Source organism: Podarcis liolepis, assembly GCF_965112155.1.
Source record: "Podarcis liolepis genome assembly, chromosome: 4".
In the NCBI taxonomy this organism is placed as follows: Eukaryota; Metazoa; Chordata; class Lepidosauria; order Squamata; family Lacertidae; genus Podarcis; species Podarcis liolepis.
This window is the reverse complement of record NC_139558.1, coordinates 26,211,916-26,232,942: the sequence shown is the minus strand read 5'-3', so window position 1 is coordinate 26,232,942 and position 21,027 is coordinate 26,211,916. Positions and strand designations below refer to the sequence as shown.

Here is a 21,027-nt window from a genome sequence, read left to right as displayed (position 1 = left end):
TCCTGCATCTTATGAGATAAGGCTGGAGAGTTCTGTCTACAGAAGATAAGCTGCAGCAATATTTAAAAAAACAAAGGCATTTTAAATACAAAAAGTGAGAATAACATTAAGCTGAAAACATCTAGACGTGATAGGAGTGAGGGATGTTGTAGATCACTCAGTTTTTATGGTCTCTCTGATAGGCGAGCACTATACACTTAGAGCTAATGCTGTTTTATGTTTCAAATTGTATTTGTGTACTTTGTGTGGTTTTAGAAGTCAGATAAAGCAGATAAATGGTAAAAAAAAACTATATGCCCGAGCTTTTGGAGCAAGTGTTTTTAGGAAAGGGGTTGGTATCATGTAACAAAATAATCTAACTGCTTACCTATTTATTGAACTCTCTCAGCTTAAGTTACATAGAATTGATAGTTTACATTTTTGTGTACAGCACATTTCGCTACCTGATATTTGTTGTGGGAGGAAAACAGCATTTAATACAGGTAAAAGAAACTGAATGATTTCATACAGTTTGTTTACTATAGAACAAAGATAGAATGGTCAGGCAGGAAGACCAAATGTACTGAAACAGAATCACGATCCCTCAGGCTTGCTAATGCATGCAAGGTTGTTGCCACGTGACAAAAGAGAACAGCTCTAGTAACAGTTCCCGCTCTGTAATGGTTGTTATGGAAACATGATGTGCATTTCCCCATTTATGCTACACAGTACTGATGTTTCCACTCAGGTTCCCTTTATTGCTTTTGTGTGAAGTTGAGAATACTTCTCCTTCTCTGCCTTCCTGTGCTCAGACCCTATAATTGTCCCTATTTTCCAGTGACAGCCCCAGATTTACGGAAGCCGCCCTGGTTTCTGATTTGACCCCAGAATGTCCCGCTTTTCCTTGGGATGTCCCTATTTTCACTGGAGAAATGTTGGAGGGTATGGAGTTATGCAACCCCCGAGCCAAGGAGATAAGTAACTATACAACCTTTAGAAGACACGTGAAGGGTGTCCCTGTATAGGGAAGGTTTTTTTTTTAATGTTATATGTTTATATATGTGTGTTGGAAGCCACCCAGAGTGGCTGGGGCAACCCAGTCAGATCAGTGGGGCATAAATAATATAATAATAATAATAATAATAATAATAATAATAATAATAATAATTATTATTATTATTATTATTATTGAATAGGATGTCCCTATTTTCATCAGAGAAATGTTCAAGGGTATGCCAGCACTGCTCTGCATCCTGCATAGGGATGGGCAAATCTGTCAATTGCAGTTTCTACAGGAATTCACGAGTTCAGGAATCAGGTCCTTATATGAAATTAGTGCTATTAGAAGACAAGCTATGCAACCCTGAGAAAGCAGCTCGCAGAAGCAGCTACAGGAGGACTAGGATGGTGTTGGCCATTGTGTTGCTTTATTTGCTTATCTTTGTTTGTAGCCTGAGTCATTAGATTCTGAGGGTACTTCGCATGTACTTTTAGGTACTCCTGGCAAGGAAAAGAAGCCTTTCTAAAACCAGTAGCCCCACTCTTTGACAATTCTAAAGTCTTTTAACTACCCAACTGTGGGACCATTGGACTCTGTTGAACCAATTTCAGAATGCTAAAAGAGCATATGCAGCCCACACATTTGTGACAGGTGTTGGGTTGTACAGTGGTACCTCGGGTTACATACGCTTCAGGTTACAGATGCATCAGGTTACAGACTCTGCTAACCCAGAAATATTGCTTCAGGTTAAGAACTTTGCTTCAGGGTGAGAACAGAAATTGTGCTCCGGTGGCGTGGCGGCAGTGGGAGGCCCCATTAGCTAAAGTGATGCTTCAGGTTAAGAACAGTTTCAGGTTAAGTACGGACCTCCGGAACGAATTAAGTACTTAACCCGAGGTACCACTGTACTGAAATTGTGGACTGTCACACCCAGTACTCTCCTCTTGTATCCAGGAAGATTTTGAACTGAAGAGAAAACTGTGCCTCCATCAGGTTATGCCTACCAAATAAAAGAGCTACATAACTGGCAAACATAGGTATTCCCTTCTCCTTATTGGCATTAAAGTTTGTGGGATTAAATACTTGAGGCAGGCTGAGCCGACAGTTAGTTATTTGAAGAAGCCCACAATGTGCTTGCTAAATAATTCCTTCCGGAGGTTGCTACCCCATGCTTGTAATTTAATACTTTCTGTTTCCTATGTGGGCCTTTTAAGCAAACAAAACAAAGCAAAGACACAAAACAACCCCAAACCCAACCACCCACATCTTAAAAGCGACAGCAGCCAAAAGCCTGAGTTAACAAACTTCCAATTCTCATTATTTACAGACAAAACCACGGCTTCCAGTTTAATTTGTCTTGCTTCTCTGTACGGTCACTTTTGTCTCCAGAAAAAGGAAGGTTTTTTTGAGCATCTCTTTTTGTAAATCTCAGACTCAGCATGCTCCCTTTAGTTTTGCTTTAGTAGCAAATCAGGACTGAATGGCACCTGCAAATTCTTGCGCTGAGCTACTGAGGGCTTGCTGCTGTTTTCTTTGTAGCAATATAGATTTCGAGCAACAAAATGGCTCAGAACCTCACTTCTTCAAAAATGGCCTCGTGCCTGAGATTGAAATTTGAGACCAGAACGACCAGTCCAATAATTAAGGCTCCGGGGACCAAGTTTGGAAAGTTGGAAGCTGACAATGTGACCATATAAACGAGTTTTTACCCCCACCCTCCTATTACTATCTTAGCGTTTTAAGTACAGTACTTAATCATACTTGGAATATTATATTAATAGCAGGAGTTGGCAAGTGCTGGCTGCTTCAATGCCTGCTCCTTAGGAGGAGGATAAGAGAAAATGAACTTTGCGGCCAACGTTATCACCATGCTCAAACTTTTCAGAAGTGGAACTTTGCGATAGGAAGCGAGGCTGCGCTTGGTGGGTCTTAATTAGCCTTAGCAATTCATTTTTCATTTGAGAGCATGGGCTCGTCTCTGCTACCTTATGACAAGCAACAACCTTGGTAGAAGTTAATTACTTTGGCATCTTGGCTGAGCCTGCAAACAAGCTGCCTTGGAACAGATGACAGTTCTGTTATAGTCAGACCTGCCTACAAGATGAATCAACATGGGCCTTTTATGGGTGGAGATATTAATATTGTGCTGTTTGAAGTGACTGGATACATGCAAACTAACTCATTTTTGCAAATAAAGCATTGTCAATGCCCCTAGGTTTAATTAAAACTTTACTTGCAGAACCTTCTTCAAAACAAAACAGAAACATTAAATGATACATCCAACAGTTCCACAAGATTTATGACAATCCAAGGCATAGGCTCAGCATCTTACAAAATATGAAATAATCCCAACAGAACTAGAAGCAGTGATCTGTCTCTCCTTGCAGCACTGATTTTGCCTGGAGCTGTTTTCCTGGAGAGTTTCATGTACATCCTTACTCTCACAGAGTCTGAGAACAAAGGCTAAAGGCAACACATTTCAAAATGTTGATTTGCAATTCAGAGCCTTAATCATGTGATCTAAGGTTAAACACTCAAATGTTAGGTACTAGAGAACAACAACAGTTAATTATCAACCCACCAAGGAGTGCAGAGACCACTTCTTTAGCTTTACTGGAATCTTCCAGTTAAAGCCGTTCACCAATACACATTTAGTCATTTTCTATTTCAGTGTGAATTAAATCAGTTATACTTAACATTGCAGCAGACAGCCATGGACGTGCCTGTCTTAGTGGCCTTGCTTCCCACAAGTATGTAGGAAATAGTTGGGGCACTGAAATCCACCCTAGTTCACTCTCCCAACCAGCTGACTGACCCAATCACTGCTTTATAAAGAAAGTTCCAGCACTTTCTTGTGTTTTTGTGTGAAGCAGCTCTCCGTGATTAAAGGGGAATGGGATCACACTGTTGTCCCTGTCCCTGATATAACATCCATCCTTGCAGATGCAACCCTGACTTCCACACATTGAGCCAAAGTCTGGGATTGCTGTAAAAAGGAGCTCTGCATGATTGGAGAATAGCTGGCTCTTCATTCACAGTTTCTCAATGCATGTAGGCCAGAGGCACCTCCAGCAGCACAAGCAGGATATCAGGGGCAGTGGCACTTCAATTGCAAATAGTCCCCTTCCAAAGTGGCATATGGATGGAGAGTCTGTGCAAGCCTCCTTCAGCGAGATCAGGAAGAGGACCAATGAGTGCACAAGCTCTTTCCATGCATGGTTCCTCATTTAGCTATGAGCACCATTAAGTCGAAGACAGGAATGCCTGGCGTGCTCTGGTCCATGGGGTCACAAAGAGTCGGACACGACTAAACCATTAAGTCGGAATAATTTGCACTTGACATTTTTTAATTACTATTATTTTGTAAACGGTCAAAGTCCAGTGATGCGGAAGATCCATGACTTTATCTCCCAACTTTTTTCTTCTTCAAGAAAAGCAATCACCATGTGGCGTTATTTGGGACTGAGGCCACAGGCCACAGTTTATCTCCCAGCACAGTGGCCCATTCAGATTGCCCTCTCCTCTGTTATTAGCCATGGGATGGGGTAAAGGCAAATTACCTATACTGCATCATTCTTTCTCGATACCTTATGGCTATTAGCAGCTCTGTGAGGGTAGGATCAGTTTGTAAAACAGTTCAGGGAAAATGGTTAACATCTCCTCAACAACATGTCCCTGATTCAAATTAGAACAAATTTGGAAATGTCACTGGGATATCTGAACACAAATCTCCCATGTTTTGTGTTGTTTGGCTTTTGGCCCAAAAGAAGTAAACCACTAACATAAAATAAGATGAACTATATTTCAGAAGATGTTCTTCCCAATACAAGTAACATTTGAGACAGGGGGAAAAAATGCAAGAAAATTTGGGGATCTGTTTCCTCATCCTAATTTTGCACAATTATAATTGTCTTGCAATGCAATACAATTATAATTATCCAATAATGTTATTATCCCGCAACCGTAAGCATATGGCGGCACAAATTTTCTGAACCTGTTTGTCTTAGCTATAATCCAAAATCAATTAATTGTCTTCGAGAGTGAAAGTAGATTAAAGTATTCTTCTAATGTAGCTAAAACATCCTCAGGAATTACAGGAATTCGAATAGATCATATATTCTAATCCTTAATCATCAAATGAGAAAAATTAGTTTTGTCAAAGTGTAATGGAAAGACATGGGCTGGTTTTCTGACACAAGTACGATGGATTATATGCCCAGCCTAGTGGCCTTTCAACTTTGCCATCATTAGCCACCTTAATGACACAATTCTATCTGTGTCAGCTTGGAAGAACAGCCTACTAAATCTATGCAATATCATCATATACTATTATCACTAGTGCCGTGCCAAAATCTGACCTCTAATTTCTTGAAGGTTTCTTTGGAAAAATAGACTTTCTTTTTCTGCCTCATTCTCTGGACACTTTAGAATTTCTTCAGAATTTTGGTAGGTGTGGTGTTTTGAATTTACCTTTTTGGTGAGATGTGGTTGACGGTGAGGTTTGTGTGTGTGTTTTCCTTCCAAGTAAACAATTATCCAGTGCTCTCCTGCCTCCCTGTCCGCCCACATTTCCTGATCTTAAAAAGGCCCCATGGGATGAATTTCCTCCTCATATCTTTTCCTGGCCTTCGGTTTGAAGCATGGGCACCCAGGAAGGCTGGAGAGTGCCGATCTGAACGAATGACACCCCTCAGCTGCCTGATGAAAACCCTGCATTGCACCAACAAGAGTTTTCTTTCCTCTTTAATAATTTTCAAATACAGTTTTGTTAGTCGATGGGGGCTTTTCATTTATTTAAAAGGGAGGTATTTTTGGCGCTGCACTGATTTTGACACCGTTAAACCAGCTAAAGTCTACACACCAAGTTTCAGTTTCTCTGTCATTATAGAATACAGCGATCATCACATTTGTGTCTCAGTCCCTCCAACACATAAAGATACATGTTGACATGACCCTTAAAAAAGGGCTAAAGTAACAGAACCAACTAAACAGCCAAGTTGGAACTGCTGTAGGTCACACCTACTCAGTGCCTGCTGGGGATGGTTTGGCAGATACTCACATTTTCTTTCTGAAAATTTATGCTTCTAAAGCATTAAAAACCCTCTGTTGCTGCTTTCGATTCTTTTTGAAGTCTATATAAGCAAGCATCACACATGCTGCTTCTTCTTTTGGAGCAAACAGCTTGGTTGCATGGTGGCACTCACTGGACCTCCCAACAGCTGAAACCTTTCCACTTCCAGTCCTTATCAGGGCCCACCCACCCACCCCTTTTGCCATGTTGTTTTGCACAGTGGATTTTAATGGAGAAAAACAACACTATTTTACATGCTTTGTGGAACGACCAGTCAAATTCCCATCCCAGATGATTGTGAAACAGCATTGCAGGAGTGGAATTAAAGAACTGGACTGAAGAATCCACCCAGGTTTGTTATATGCATGTGTGCCATAATAGAAAACTTGTTTCTGCTCCTTTGAATCACTAATTTCAGAGCTATTTACATGGTGAGAGGTGTGAAGGAGCAGAAGGAAGGCTCCATTGTCCAGCTCTCCTCAATGCATTCTGAATGGGAAAAGGGCAAAGCACAAACCTTGTATACAATAGAGCAGAGTCTATATAAATTGTCTGCAGAGGAGCCAAGTATACTCTGTTATTCTGTTCTTGACAACTAAGTAAGATGTATGCTATCAATCACAAAAAAGATGGCACAAAAGAAGCTATTTCCAAATAATCCCCACAGTAATTGGAAAAGAAACCATTTCACATCAGTGCATGTTTCCGTTAAAAGGGAAAATCCTATATTCCAAAGGCATAGCATTCTCCTTTAAGCAAGATAGTTTGTACTTTGCTATTATACAGATCTCTCCTCTGCTGGCAAAGTCCCAATTTTATTTTCCTCCTGTGCTATCTGGAAATTAAAGCAGCCCATCTGAGATTTAGGGTTGCTGATTGTTGTTTAAGTAGAAAGTGCCTTTGATGCCAGAATGACCTCTCCGGATTATATCAACCTGTAGATGTGCACTAGTAGTTGAAGAAAGAAACCCTGAGATGCCAGACCTGAGTTCCTTGCCTGACTGAGAGCTGATTTGTATGCACCGACTTGATCCTTTTCATCCCTGCTGTTTACTCTTCAAAATGAAAACAAAAATTATTGGCATCAGCAGCAGATAGCTCCATTCAGAGGGAAGCACCATCAAGCAAAACATACAGAATGTGCTCCCATCAAGAACTGGAAATGGGGGCGATAGAGTCAAAACTAAACTTAGTTGGGTCTGTCTGTCATTGGCTCCACCTACTGTTTGTCTCCCTACCTTCCCTCCTATCAGTCTCAATTGGCTCCAGGCGCCCCTGATATTACTGAGTCAGATGCTCTTTCCGACTGGTTAATTTCCTTTGATGGAAGAAAAGCAATTGGATTTGAATTATACATTGATTGTAAACAGGAAGATAAAAGCATAAGCCTTAAATATAAGCATAATGCCACCCTGTCAGGTGATTTTCAGAATGAACAGGTAGTTTATGTGCTCCTTCAATGCCTGAAATGTATTTTCCTTCTGTTTTGCTGAACCAAAGGCTGCCTCACACAAGCATTTAAAAAATAAACATATTGGCTTCCAAATCAAGGAGGCTTTTTATAGGTATATGGGGGAGGTGTGAGATGATGTTTCAAATTTTACCTCATGGGATGTAAAGTGTGAAGTGCTATAATTTGCCACAGACTTTTGTGTGCTTTGTCAGCAGAAAAGTTGACTGTATCATGCAGGTCTATGGAAAGAAAGAGTGAGGTCCTCAAAGTTATTTTCTGTGTGCAATTCCCCCTGCCCCAAATGTGTCAGAATTGGCATAATACAACCACAAAAAACGGAATTTCCCTCAAAAGCAATGCCACCATTATACAGAATCTTCTATTTGGTTGTTCAGTGATCTATCTCACAGGCCCACAAGTATGGGGAAACTAAGGGGTTGGAATTTGATTGTTTCAATAGCATTTCCCCAGAAAATTTAATTATTTCCATTCACCCGTTGCTCCCTCCTTTCTGATTTATACTTTCGCCTCATCTTCCCTTTGTTTAGCCTTCAACATAATTCCCCCTGTGTTATTTTATATATATATATATAGTTCAAACACACTATTGACTTTTCTCTGTAGAATCTGAGGGACTACCCAGACATCCTCTGTTGGGTCATGATGATCTCTGTTCAAGATGGTACTGTGGTGGCAATATGTGATCCAGATTTCAGTACCATTAGTGCCTGCAAATGTTGTGGCATTATCAGATCGCTTCATTTCCTATCTGCTTGAATGCAGACCTGGAAAACCCAGACAGGGAAAATCCACACCTTAGAAATGCAACAGAAAAGGAGTGTGGGTGAGCTATCTTCACTGAACATCCATTCTGATTTGTTTAAGGAGTGGTTATACAGAAAACACTCCTACTGATTTGATTGTGTGATGGTTATATATCACATTATGACTAATTCATAATGCAACTAAGAGTGGCTCATCCACCAGTTGCTGGGAATCGCAACTGGGGAGAGTGACGATGCTGTCGGGAGTTCAGCCTACACTCGAGTAGGACCCTGGCAGAGACACATGCTCGACTGGCATGTTCTCTCCCTCCTGGTCGATCGTTTGGGAGCTTCAAAAGCTTTCTTCAGCCCGAACATATGCCAACTGACACCGGCGCACTTAGGGATCCGCAGAGTCTTCGCAGCTTGCGTAACAGACCTCAGCAACTCAGCATTTGGGCTAATCTACTTTATTTACATATAAACACACACGGAGCACTGCAACATGGCTCCCTCTCTCTCTAGCATCAGACAGCAAAGAGAAAAAGAAACAAAGGACAATAGTCCCACTTCATGGAACACAGTAACACAAACATCCTGTCTCCGCCACTTCCCACTCTGTGGAGTCAAAACATATACCATCATGTGAAAGACACAAATCCCATGACTGCAATCATGGAGCAGGAATTCTAACAGATGGACCCAACCTCAGGGCTTGCTTGCAGGCTTCCCATAGTCATCTGGTTCAGCCACCTGTGAGAGCAGGATGCTGAAGAAGATGAGTCTTCAGCCTGATCCAGCAGGGCTAGATCACTACAAGTCGCCAACCACTAGAGGTCTAGCAAAGCACACCTGCTCCAAATTTTTTGAATCCATTAAGAACCCTACATTTCCTGTACTGCATAGATCAGCTGAACTATGCTTTCCCCCCCAGAAGTCGAGTCCCACTGAATTCAATGTTGTTTCCTTCTGAGAAAACTTGCAGAGGAAGACTGTGCGCAGTTCTTGAATCTCACCTGCATAGAAAGCCAGATTACTCAGTGCCTTAATTGGGAAGAAACTACTTTAAAACACACACATTTTAACATCCTCTGTGGACATTGGGAAGAAAACTGGCCTTGTACCAGATAAATACATATGGTGGGTCCATCTGTGATTCCCATCAGTGTTTCTGGCTGTCCATTTGTTCATATTCAGTAAGGACTCAGAGAAGAAGTGAGAAAGAACATACAAGGGGCTTTAAGGTAGGTGGGTGTCTATTCCTCACTAGATTCCTTCTGTTGGCAACAAACTGCTGAGTTGGCTGCACTGCTTGCAGATGGAAGCTGGCTGTATCTGGTGCCAGTACAGCCTCCTGGCTTGTCACTGTTAGCTTTTTCATTGTAAGCACAGCAAACAGCTCTTGCTTTCTCGTCCAAGTCCAGGTTGATAACCCTCCCGTTCCCCCAACGCCAGTCACAAAACATTGCCTTTTAGGCAATGTCTCCAAAATTCCAGGTGAACCGAGGTTCTCCCTTGAAAAGAAAGGGACTATTGACTACTGTGTTTCTATTACTGCCTGCCTTTAAAAAGAAAATAATAATAATCAATGTATCTGAGACATTTGTTCAAAGTATGCCCAGCTATGACAGGTACAAAGGCACTGGAAGACATTTCCCCATCAGTGATGGATACAAAGGCATTGGGAAAGGAAATACAATAGCTAGTTCAGTCAAGGTCAGCTCTGCCCAGGTTCTTTTTTCTAAACTGCCAGTGTCACCATATCTCAGGGCCAGTGAATATTACAGAAGAATGCTTTGATAGTGGTGGCTATCTCTGTGAATCCTGACTTAACGAATTTAGCTTCCTTCTAGGATATGGGTAGGCAAACTAAGGTCCGGGGGCCGGATCCAGCCCAGTTGCCTTCTAAATCTGGCCCACGGACAGTCCAGGAATCAGCATGCTTTTACATGAGTAGAATGTGTGCTTTTATTTAAAATGCATTTCTGGGTTATTTGTGGGGCTTGCCTGGTGTTTTTACATGAGTAGAATGTGTGCTTTTATTTAAAATGCATCTCTGGGTTATTTGTGGGGCATAGGAATTTGTTCATCCCCCCCAAAAAAAAATATATAGTCTGCCCCCCCCCACAGTCTGAGGGACAGTGGATCGGCTCCATACTGAAAAAGTTTGCTGACCCCTGTTCTAGGAGATGCTGGATGCTGTGGGACTTTGAAGCACAAAGCCCCTGGAGATAGGTGGTGGGGGAGGAGGGGAGGCACAGTGAGTAAGACAGAGAGCAGAAAGCAGACAAGAGGGTCTCAGCAGGGACTAGTAACATCCCTCAGCCTACTCCCCAGCAGTGGTATGCAGGGAAACAGGGCCAGAGGTTCCAGCTTGCCTCTGACAGCTTGCTAGGCCTCTGACAGGATGCTGGAGTCCTGCTGCCTCCTTCCCAAAGCCTGCCCAGTTTTGGGAGAGTGGAGGGTGGGCTCTTGGACCCAGTTGGAGCATCGTGCCTCCCTCCCTAAGCCGTGCAGAAGCTTTCCAGGCTTTGGGAAGGAGGCACCATACTTTAATACAGTGGTACCTCGGGTTACAAACAACTTGGGTTACAGACTCCACGAACCTGGAAGTAGTACCTCAGGTTAAGAACTTTACCTCAGGATGAGAACAGAAATCGTGCGGCGACAGCGGGAGGCCCCATTAGCTAAAGTGGTACCTCAGGTTGAGAACGGTTTCAGGTTAAGAACGGACCTCCAGAATGAATTAAGTTTGTAACCAGAGGTACCACTGTACTCGAATTTACCAGGAGCATTTATGGGACTAGCCCTAGTCCACTGACTACACACCACTGCTCCCCAGTCTCTTCAAAGGAAGATGGCCTTGGCTCTGGTAAGTCCCAAGTTGTGTGCAGGCATTCAAAGCACTGCATAATTAAAACATGGGAGAAGATAGGCAACCATGTCACCCCTTTACAACCCCATTACATCCCCATGGACCAGCCTGTGCCTTCCATGGGCTGGAAAGTCTGCAAAGGGGAGCCCACTAGACTCCTGGAAGAGATGCTTTTCACAGTTTAGAACCATGATCATGCAGGATGCTAACTGAGTTGGAAGCTTACATGCGTAAAGCAAACTCCCTGCTAAAGACCTCTGTCCTCCAATACATGGCAGGTGGTTGGGTGGAGCAGTAGTGAGTGTGTCCACAGTCAGGACAATTACATCTGAATGGAGCACCAGAATTCTCCTTCTGTACAATTTCACCCTTCTCTGAATGAGAAAATGCCCATTCCCTTCTCCATTTTGTTGTTGAGACTCTTCAGCCAAATAAGGACTCTTGAGCCCATTGGTGTGAATGCTGTCGAGGTCAAGTATTAAAGGCTATTTTAAAATTATTATTATTATTATTAATTCTCACTGGCTTCATAACTGAGCATATCTCTAAGACGGATAAACAGTTTCTCTACTGCTATTATACACTTCGGAACAAAAATAATCCCGAAAATGCATAACTTAAGTAAATATTATCATACCTCCTTTTTTTGTTTAATTCTGATAACGTGCTAGTTGAAAACCAGTACATGACACTGTTATTTAGCCTCTGCTCATGGCATTAATATTTAAACAAGTTAAAAGAGTTTCTTTTTTATCCTCTGAAAGATTCATGATAGCTCCTTTTCTCTGTGAAGCAAATTGTCAAAGGAGGCATTCCTAATTCGTTTTATGGGCCAATTCTCATACTGCATTTATTCTTATGCAGTGTAGCAATTGATAACTTTTTTTTTTTTAAAAAAAAGACTGGTACATTCACAACTGATAAAAGAAAGTACTTGTTCATAGAACACACACATAATGTTCTATAAGAAGTGGTGGTGCCCTCTAACTTAGGTTAGTTACAGTGCCAGCCTATGCTCCTCTACTCAGAAGTAAGCCCCATTGAGTTCACTGGGATGTACACCCAGGTAACTGCAACCTTGGGCAAATTCATGGAGGACAGTCTATCAAAGGCTCATACCTCATGCAAGTAGAGTGAACCATGCTTACAAACTCACCATGGATTTCTAATGTGCTTTGTTCACACGCAAAGCTGCTCGAAGCTTTGTCACACACACACAAATATGTATGTGTCACCTCCTTTGGGCCAGACTGCAAAAGGCCCCAAAATACCTGGAAAAGCTCTGCAATGGAGGCAGCAAAATAAGCCTTCTTTGCTGCCTTCACTGCCCCTAGGTAGGCTCAATGATGAGCCCTCAGCAGAGCTCGATTGCATCCGAATGGAGTGTTCCTCCACTCACATCTGAGTCCTCCCGGCTTGTTTCTTTGCCCTAAGGTCTGGCGTATACCAGGGAGTCAAACAGGCTCCATGAAGCAGGAATGGTACTCAGAAGTGATCGTGTCAACAACCCAAGCCATTCAGTTATTCCAGAGGGCAGCCAGGGCTTCAACAGTAGCACCAGTCATATCAGCCGGAAAATCCCCCAGAGCCACTGGATCCATTAGCTTCTGAGGGTGGACCATCCAGTTGGTCTCCTGCAGAGGGGAAAAGCTGCTGAAAGCCAGACTTTCAAGAGGAAGTGATCTGACCATGACAAGGGATTGGCGTCAATATCCCCCACTTTCAGAGCACCCTTTTCCTGCCCAGTTGAGAAAACAAGGTCCAGAGTGTTGCCTGCCACATGTGCTGGGCTGGTGACATGTTGGGAAAGGCCCGTGGTCATCATGGCAGCCATGGAATCCTGAGCCACCCCAGAGCTAGTTGCCTCAGCATGGATGCTGAAGTCCTCCAAAATCAGCAGTCCGGGAGTCCTCAACACTGCCTCTGAGACCAGCTTTGTCAGCTCACACTGGGAGACTGCTAGGTGCTGTGGCAGGCAGTAAAACAGCAGAATCTCTATCTATCCCAATTGCCCAATGCCTGACTCAAGATCCACACACAAATGGACACAGAGCCTGCAGAGGGAGAGAAACAGAGAGAGGGTGTAACTGCCTCAAGGTGAAAGATGTATATGCCTATATAGTGCCTATGTGTGCAGTGAGATCAAATGCACAAGAAGCTTCCTGATGTAGAATAGAATGTCCCTATTTTCATCGGAGAAATGTCGGAAGGTATGGCATTTCTGTATGCAGGCTTAGCTCTTTCGTTCTTATCTTCCTGCTGGGCAGCTTACCATCTTTCAAAACCTGAAAATACAGCCATCATAACAAAAAATAACATTGAACGTGGAAGAAATATAACATTGGAAGTGCGAGCCTTCTGAATACAAGTCCAGGCAAGAAAAATTACCTAGAGATTCCTTCCAGAAAAAGGCTTCGTTTGTGGAGATTGATACCTGCCTTGTCTAAAATACCACTCACACAGAGGCAGATCAGAAGGAACTCTACACACCCCATGAGGCTCTGGGGCCGGAATCTGGTAAGTACACTGTCATCCCATATCATCTCTTGATTTGGTTTTGCTTCCAGGCTCTTGGATAATTCAGCATGTGGACCAATTGATCAATAATCATAAATACTGGATCGGCCGTGGCCTGGCCTGGGCTCACGTCAATGCCAGCAGTGCTGAAGTGGGGAAAAAAAGAGTTCCATACCCCATCATTAGCAAGCCCTCCCCTCTCCTGCTTTTGTTCTCTTGTTTGCTTGGCCACATTTCAAATGAATGTCACAGGATGCTGATGCCAATCTGTACAAGGATTTCATCCAGCAGTCTAAATCGGACTCTGTAGCAGGCTCTGCAGGCAACAGGGCTGGCAGCATGAGGCCTGGCTCAGGCTTTGCCACTTAATTAACTGTTGATGGACCATCTGGGCTGCTCTGTCTTTCTCTGTGCTATTTGCTTTGATTCACCTTGGGGGTTGTGCAATTCAGGCACATTTGCGCATTCATGAATAAGGGCTCTGTTGCTCTGCACAAACCCATCGCGAAGGGTGTATACCGGAGGATTGCATGAATATGTTTGAGTGGGGTGAGGGGGAGCAAACAAATCCTTTCTTAGCTTCATTTTTTAAAAAAACATTTTGCTTAAAAAAGTTAGAACTAAAGGAAATTTAAGCCTAGCTTTTCAATGCCTTCCTTTTCTTAACGGGGGCGATTAACTGTGCCTATCTCTGCTTTATGGATCTTCATATAAGTTGATGCCTGCGGTTGTAAACAAGAGCAGTCCCAATTCCTGAGGCTGGAGCAGAAGCAGAATCCTTGTATAGCTCCAGAGCTGGAGGGAAAATCAATAATAATAATAATAATAATAATACCCTGTCCATCTGGCTGGGTTATAAGGATTATCTGGCTCCCAGTGGAATATTAAAAACACAATAAAACATCAAACATTGAAAACTTCCTTGTGTGTGATGAAGTGAGGGTGGTTCTTTATTGTCTCCTCAAGCTTCACCAAGAAGGTCATGTCTGTGGCGTCTGCAGGCTGCAGGCACTCCTCATCCAAGACTGAAATGACTGAAATTTGAATTTCACCCAAGGGTCACCCAATTAAACTTTGGGGACAGGGAGGAGGAGTGGAGTGACTGGCAGTTCCACCTCCACGCTGAAAACACCCTTCTTCTCCCCTGCAACCACATTGTAGGGCTTTCTTTCTGGAGATGGAATCAACGGCTCCCTTAAGAGTCAGTGGTTCCTTCTCACTGGAGGGCCGGGACCCACAGGAAACAAGTGTTATCACTGCAAGGTGTAGATGTATGGAAGAAAGACATTTACAAAGGACATACCCCTCAACCGTCCCGATTTGAGTGGGACATCCCAAAAAGGGGTGGAAGGTATTGGATGGGATAGGAGGTATTGGAAGCTCCTTTTTACTGAGCTCAGAAAAGATGGTGCAGATATATATGTTCCAGAATGGAGTTACTAACAGCTTTGGAAAGTGATGGTGAAGAGAGAGTGACAAGCTGAGTGGTGACTCATGCTTTGCCAAAGAAGAGGAAAAGCATTGACCCAAAAAAGGGGACCCAGTTCTGAATAATTTTTGGCATATGCTGATTCAGAAATAGAATACATTGTTCCATACTGGGGAGGGCTGTGACCAGGTGATTTGTGTGCCTCTTCTGCCTATCTGTTGTCAACCCAGGTGCCACCCAGAAACTTCAAGACCCCTGTGGCTCTCCCTTCTTATGGCTCATTTTCTTTAAACCAGACATGGACCAGACAGGCTTTCCAACAAAGGGTGCCTTTCCAACAGAGGACTTCTTGTCTTCTGGCAGCCTTTCGAAGGAAAGGGCTGTCTTCTCTTCGGTAGGACAGATGGTCCCCTAGTGACTTGGACTGAGGGGAAAAGGCATTAGGGGAAGGGGTGGCTGATCAAAATTAGATCCCCAGGGGTTTGCTTTATATGCAGAAAAAAATGATACTGTCCTGAATAACATCTGCTTCAACCCCTCCATTCTGTTAGGGCACTAGCCAGTCCTCAGGACTGCCCCCAAATGATTTACCCTGTGGTAGTCGGGACCCTTCCCTGGGGATATGACTTTTGGGGAAGGTTGCCCTCAATTATCAATAGTCTCAATGATGAAACCTCCAGAAAGGCTATTTGGTATACTTAAGGATCTGATGCACACAGTTTATATAAACCACGGTGTTACGTATTGAGTTGAATAGGATCAAAATGCAGCAGTATGATTGGTCCTAGAACAATAGGATTCAGAATGCAGCAGTATGATTGGTCCGCAGGAGCCACCCAATCCAGCTCCAGGTGAAAGTGAATCCGCAGGCTGATTGGCCTACAGGAGAATCCCGTAATTAGCCAATCACGTGCGGCCCATTGTGTAAATAATGTATATAAAGCAGATATTTTGGGGGGAACTTTCATTCTTCACTACTATGAACTGAATAAAGAGCATGAAATCCACACTCGACTCCGAGTATATTTCACACTGGTTTATAGTAAATGTGTATTGCCACAAAACACTTTAGCCAGTTGGAACAAAATGTACGATGCCTCATTTTTAGAGATCCAGGACAAATATTGAGGATTGTTGTCAGGTATGTAGCATAAATTAGACTCATCAATGTGGTTGTGTTATGAGTTATTGGGGATGGGGGCATTTCTTGCTTTTTTAAAAAGAAGAAGTATTAAGCCCACAAATAATGTTTGGTGTTGGTCTCATAGAGTAATTGGGTGGCTTTCAGATGCTTTATTTTAATGGAAAGTTAACTCACTGAAAAATAAAGGGCTCATCTCAGCAGAAAATTCTACTTGAATGAACAAATTCATTTTCCATGCATATTGTATTAGCTTACTACAGAACTTATATACTAAACTCTTTCAAAAAACATAAATGAACAAAAGGTTAGGCAATGCAAATTGAGATTAAAATGGAAACTTCCATATTCCCCATAGCTTAGAAATGGAGCATATTAATAAGAGCATAATTATATTCTAACACATGAAATTATTGCATCTGAAATAAAGGGGTTATATAATAAGGGATATACAATAATAAGACTCTGGGATGCAGGTCACATTCACTCTATACATTTAAAAACCTATTATGCTTCATTAACAGTCATGACATTCCCCCAAAACAGCTTGGGAACTGTAGCTGGGAATGTTGCTCTGTTTGATATCTTATAACAACTCTCAGCACCCTTCAGCTATAGTACCCAGGTCCTGTAGTGTTGTACTGCTGCTTTAAATGTATGTTGTGGACATGGCCAGAGTTTTCCTCTTTTCACTTTAATGAGTTGTCATTAAAAAACAGCTATGTAGCTCTTTACTAACAATTTCACAGATGTAAGTCTGGTTTTAATTTTGCACACACACACACACACACAATCTGCATGTGCGTCCCTGCTTGGCAAGCTCTTGGGGGCTGAGGCTTGTATCTCCCATGCAACACCTATTTCAAAGTAGTCTCTGGATTGACAAAGCCTGGTATAATACCATGAGCTTTGCCTAGTCAACAAAGGACTAACTTCTGCTTGCTATATACCAGTTTGGGTCACTAAGCTCCTGCCTGGGAAAATGCCCATGCCAGGTCTGGATTTGGTTTGGCTACCCAGAGCCCTGGCTTGACTTCAACAGCATTAGTCACCAGCCAGTTAGAGACTCTCTATAGCAGTGATCATTTGTTTGGGGTGAGAAGCAAGGGACCAGTTTTCATACCATTCTGGGCTGATTCAGACATCATGTGGTTTTGAGGAAGAGGCATACCTAGGCTCCCTCACACCCTTGGCAAGGAGATGTATCAGTGCCCCTGAAGTCCGGAGAGATCATGGACCAGAAACTCAAAACGTTTGCCAGATTCCTTAGGCAGCAGATGCTTTGGCAAGGTGTTGGAGGACAGTTCTGCGTGTTTCATAAGATTTGACCTGCATCCCCTAAACTTGCCTGCTGGCCTTAGATGTGATAATGGAGGATGCTATGGTCTGAGCCATCAGTCTTCCTGGCTTTGGTACACAGAAGGATGATGGTACCACATCCCATGATTTATTGTCATAATCAAAATGTTGTGTTGCGTTCCTTGTGCAGAATTGACATTCACTGTCAAATAGTGTTGTAAAACTTGGACAATTTGCAAACTACACAGCAAATTTTACAGCACAAACCACCAGTGATGTGTTGTGTATCATCACCTTGAACAGGAACCAGTCAGTGCTTGATGCTGCCCCCCCCCCCACTTTTTGCAGTTCCATCATTCCAGAAAGTTTATCATGTCTGTAGTGGGCTATGATGCCTTCCTGTGGAGCTGCATTCAGTTTGGGGGGGGGGTCACAATTTCCCCAGACCTACAGTGTTTAAATCGCCTTCCAGTTAATGTTGATTGTATTGTTGATGTTGTTTGTTTCCTGCTGACCTTGACCAAGTGTAACTTAATCATCATGTTTGCTGTGGGCTGGTCATAAGCAGAGTGCTTACCAAAGTATAGATTTAACTGTGTTTCTAAATACGTTCAAGAATTACTGACAAGCCATTACTCAAAGAAATTGCATATTTACTGGAATCAAACATACTGATATTCGAAATGTGCATAAATATTATATGAAAGGAGCAGGTTGCAGTCAAATATTTTTAAAGGGAACTTGCGCAATTGCATTGTTCAACGCACTTAACAAACTTCATACGTATGTCATTGTTTTCGTGCCTTGAACTTTCACCAAGGCTAGCTTGCATTACTTCCATGGTCTGGGAGTTTATAGCGCCAGTCAGTATCAGGCTGCTGAGGTAACATGAAATTCTTCCAGCCACAAGAGAAGAGCTCAAACTTTTACTGATCCACACACCAGGGTCATTCCTGTAGAAACATATATCAGGCTGGTTTGGGGAAGAAATGGACCATGGATTTATCCTATATGGCCTGGGAATTCTCAATTATCTCAGTGGCATGGAAAAGAGTAGGTCCAAGCTTGCTTCACTATACCATTAACAGTAGAGCAAACACATGAGCAAGTTGGAGTTAAATCACATGAGCAAGTTGGAGTTAACTATCAGCAAGAACAAGAATGAGCATAGCAACTAATCTCCAGGAAGCAGTTGCTGAGACTGAAGGTCCCTGCCTCTCCACAACTGCCTAGGTCCCCTCCTTTCCAGGGTTGTTCCCAAGCAATCTGAGATTGTGCTGTCTTTACTCTTCATGCGTCTTCTGGTTCTAAGAGACCAGGGGGAGGGGAGCTTGTCGCAGCAGAAGGGAAAGAAACTCATACCTCTTCAGGAGGCGGACTCCTCTCTGCCTCTTGGACTCCCTCCTCTCCTGCTTCTGTTCTGCTTCTGGACTTCTGTCTGCCACAGACTCTCCCTGCTCACTAAACCCTGTTACCTCTTCAGCTTCTGACACCTCTTCCAAGTCTCCTCCCTCTTCTCCCTCTGACCACTCATTGTCTTCCCACCACCATTCCCTGGGCTCTGAGCCTTCTTCACTTGGGGGTTCCCCAGCTGATTCCTCCCACCATTCCTCTGTGTCCCTCACAACAGTCGATTCTTGGGTTGTTTTACAAACATGAAGATAGCTTCCACTGGGCCCTTTTCCATACAAAAACTATGCAAATGTTTAGTCAATTCTGTTGCATTTTTCACTTGAAAGCAGATGTTCTCCTCCTGTTTAAAAAGTGAAATGAAAATCAACTATATAGTGGTATCAAGGAGAATTTCTCTTCAAAGCAGCTTACAGAATCAGTGGTGGCTGGTGCTTATCGAGTCTGGTGGGACCCCACCTATTGACCTTCAAGGACATTGCTCTGGATTCCCTTGACTTGTAAAGGGCATCTGTAGAAAAGGTAAAGGTAAAGGATCCCTGGACAGTTAAGTCCAGTCAAAGGTGACTATGGTGTTGTGGTGCTCATCTCGCTTTCAGGCCGAGGGAGCCAGCGTTCGCCCACAGACAGCTTTCTGGGTCATGTGGCCAGCATGACTAAACAGCTTCTGGTGCAACTGAACACTGTGACGGAAACCAGAGTGCACAGAAATGCTGTTTACCTTCCTGCTGCAGTGGTACCTATTTATCTACTTGCACTGGCATGCTTTCAAAGTGCTAGGTTGGCAGGAGCCGGGACAGAGCAACGGGAGCTCACCCCGTCGTGGGGATTCATAGTGCCAACCTTCTGATCGACAAGCCCAAGAGGCTCAGTGGTTTAGACCACAGCATCACCCACGCTGCATCTGTAGCAGGTGATGAACTTTTGGGTGGTGGCCCCTGAAATATGGGATGACCTTCTTCAAAAAAGTGAACTTAGAATTAATTAATTACATTTATATCCTGAACTTCTTTCAAATGGCTCAGAGCAATGTACATGGATCTCTCCACCCCCTATTTTATCTTCACAACACCTATGTGAATTAAATTAAGCTTATAGATGTGGTTGGCTCAAGGTTCCCCAATAAACTTCATGGCTACGGGGGATTGGAACATGGATCTCTCTGGTTTTCATTCAACACTCTAACCACTCCACCATATTGTCTTTTTCTTCTTTCCCAGCCTCCAAGAGTTTGTGCAAGACCACCAGCTCAGTAAAGCATTTCACGGCTAACTGAGAATTTCTGTCAACAATGAGTTTGCCTGTTATCTGACTCCTGCCCTTACTGTTTTTACTGTTTGTTGATATTATGCATCTTTCTGTTTGAGTATAGCTTTAATTTTTTAGAGGACTGTGGGCCACCTTCAACATCCCGGAAAGGTGGGATTAATATCTTTTAAATAAATAAAATGGGAAGAAACAATAATGTCTACAAAGAGGCTTAAGTGTTCCTAACTCCATCCTGGATCATGGCCAAGGTTTTAAGTTCCTAGTTAGCCATTATTTTAAGAACTAGAGTGCCTGTGCATTTCCCATTCTTCCCTTTTAGATAACGGAAAGATGCATTTGCTTGTGGCAAAGGAAGCTTTGAGTTTTAAAGTGGTAAAAATAGAGAGAACGCTTCAACCAGCTTCATTAAAAAAGTTTTATTGAGCTGCTCAGGGAAACAGCAGGAAACAAAGAGTATAAAACAGCTTTCCTAAAATAAATATTAAAAGCCTCATCTCCATAGATTTCCAGTGGAAAGCAACCCCCAAAAGTTAGCCTTCGACATAATTTACTAAACTATAGCACAGCTGGAAACAGCTTTTTAAGTCTTCCAGTAAACAGAAATGCTTTAGAGCAGAGATGGAGATAAATTTTCTATTCTAAAGAGAAAGAGAGAGAACACACAGTATGAAATAACACACACATGCAAAAAAATTAAAGAGGACACAAAAAACACTCGTGTGTGAAGCCTGTGGGTTTAAAAGGAAATTAACAGAGAGCACATCAGCTAGATACCAGATAACGCACTGACTAGTTTTGAGAAAACAGAAATCACATCCTA

At 42.8% G+C, this 21,027-nt stretch overlaps 2 long non-coding RNA genes across 2 annotated transcripts in view; one reads left to right on the top strand and one right to left on the bottom strand.

Moving 5' to 3' along the window:
* LOC310706080 overlaps positions 1–11,008 on the top strand; it is a 216,255-nt gene extending 205,247 nt beyond the window's left edge. The window contains exon 5 of the long non-coding RNA XR_014525648.1: positions 10,972–11,008. This is a non-coding gene — a long non-coding RNA (uncharacterized lncRNA). The remainder of the gene's footprint in view (positions 1–10,971) is intronic.
* LOC310706075 overlaps positions 1–21,027 on the bottom strand; it is a 524,112-nt gene that overhangs the window by 313,215 nt on the left and 189,870 nt on the right. The window lies entirely within an intron of this gene.